General features: G+C 37.5%; 1 long non-coding RNA gene across 1 annotated transcript; it reads left to right on the top strand.

Moving 5' to 3' along the window:
- The first annotated feature begins 497 nt into the window (after positions 1-497).
- On the top strand, positions 498-2,098 carry LOC139929300 (uncharacterized). The gene is made up of 4 exons (XR_011785413.2): positions 498-573; positions 698-857; positions 1,232-1,368; positions 1,852-2,098. It is a non-coding gene; the product is annotated as an uncharacterized LOC139929300 (long non-coding RNA).
- Positions 2,099-2,322: the final 224 nt, after the last annotated feature.

Raw genomic sequence — 2,322 nt, 5'->3', positions numbered from 1 at the left:
AGGTACAAAATGGAATTCTGAGGTTATGGTAATAAAACAGAAAATAAAATATGGATCTACAAACATTATATGGTTTATGTCTGCTTTACATAAATTTAATATGATGCAAAGCAAGGTTTTAAAGATGCCACATGTAGAAACATAGCTAGGATAATTTAATAATAATATTTAACATGGAGCTAGACATCAAACAATGCATATATACATGCACACACACACACACACACACACACACACACACACACACACACACTAAACTCTAACATGCACTCATATGAACAGAAAGGACCTGGGAAAACACATACACTATTAAAACTTGTACAACTTCCTTCAGAACATTGCTTTATACATTCTTGATTTTCCCAAACCAGGATGTGTTTGAAACTAGAATGCCATATTTCACATTCTCTCAACCAAAGCAGAACAATTCTGCACTTGTTTCCTTGTCTTATGCCCTCATAATCATGTGGTGTTTACTATAAAAGCTGACGCATGAAAGCAGTGAACTACTCCACCTCTTCTCTTGCTGTGGACAACGAAGAGACAAAAACAAAACAATGACGACTAAGAAAGGTAAGGGATATATTAGAGCTCACTTGTCAAGATGTTTGTTAGTGCAAAAAACAGATATTCGTAATTGTTTTCCAGCAAAGAATGATTTGAAAATCACAGTATTTTCATGCTCTATTTTCTACAGATAAGGGCCAGGTCAAAGGTCAATTAATGCACTTTCATGTGACTGTCAAGAATGCTGTCCAGCCATATCCCAGCCTTGCATCCTTCCCTGTTATGGCAGAGAGTGGTCAGAATCTGCTGCAGAGCCTGAGGGCATTTGCGAACAACAGCACTGACTTTGGGTACATTATGCAATAAAATAGCTAGGCTTATAGACATGTGATGGCCATTCATTAACCATGCATATGGACTGGTGTCATTGTATTAGCTCTGAAACGTAGTTTAATTTCTTCTTTTTGAACATGTCTACTTACATGAACTGTGAGTACTGATGTCTTTAATAAATGAGACCTAATGCTGATTTCAATAATTTTACAAAGAGATAAAAATCTGTACATATACTTATGAAATGAATAACCCTGATCAATGCTTGCGCCAACACCGCATAGTTTTCTGACATGGAAAGCATCAACATGTGATATGCTGCTGAAGTGAACAGCAGCATCATTTCAGCAGGTTTCACTCCTATTGAGTATTACTGTGTTTTTCTTGGCAGGTTTGAAACCAGTCAAGTCTGTGGCACTGGCCCCTATGTAGTGGCAGTGACTGTGAAAGGGACACTTGTGGGCCGAAATGGGCAGGACACATGCTGGGAAACACTGACCTACAATAATGGGAACGTCATACCTATTTGTAAGTTGAAAGCTCAGCGGCAGAGCTGCATTGGAGGGAGAAATAATCTCATTGGCTGAGTTAAACCTCAGTGGGAGGAGACAAAGAACCACAGTTTTAAGTAACATTAGACTGAAGCCCAGTGAAAAAGACATGGGGTACAAACTAGCCATACTAGCCTACAGCTATCTAGGTAAGCCAGTTACCTAGCTCCTTCCAAGAAAATGAATCAATGAAAAGAAGAAGTCATTGCCATTTATATATATTTTTTTATATTTTGACCAAAGTTCCTTCTTTGCATTTCAGTTTTGCCAGTTAATCGTTAGCTAACTTGCACTCTGAGAAACTGTTGTTCTTTGGCTCCGCCCATTGAGGTTTAACTAAACCAATGAGATTATTTCATTCTGGAAATGTGGGACACACACAATGTATATATATATCTATATATTACTGGACATGCATATTGTTGCATCTACTAACATGCTGCTTCATTTGGTTTCACAGGCCTCGATTACAAGATTCGTGACCAAGACAACATTTACCTGAGGTTCACACCGTTTTAAACCTGAGTATGAATATGACTTTACTGCTGCGGTCCTGAACAAATTGACTGCTATTTGCAATTCTTCAGACTTATAACTAAATGTTATGATTACAACATGTTAAATGTAACTGCAAATCAGTGAACAAATTTAATGTAAACTGGAATTGGAACTGGAACACCAAGAAACAAATAAATGATAGAGCATAACTGTGTGTTAATTCATTTTTCATGAGCAAATCTCTGTCTTTCTGTCTCCCTCTCTCACTGACACACACACACACACACACACACACACTCACTCCTTTATAGAGTTGACCATGTTTTGTAAGGTTTACATATTTCAATTGTACGACAAATTTCCATTAAATGGGATTAAGTCATTCTGAATTAAACTAGTAGATACAGTTGCAGAAGAAACTGTGTGGGCGAGC

Source organism: Centroberyx gerrardi, chromosome 6 (assembly GCF_048128805.1).
Source record: "Centroberyx gerrardi isolate f3 chromosome 6, fCenGer3.hap1.cur.20231027, whole genome shotgun sequence".
Taxonomy (NCBI): domain Eukaryota; kingdom Metazoa; phylum Chordata; class Actinopteri; order Beryciformes; family Berycidae; genus Centroberyx; species Centroberyx gerrardi.
This window is presented reverse-complemented; position numbering and strand designations above follow the sequence as displayed.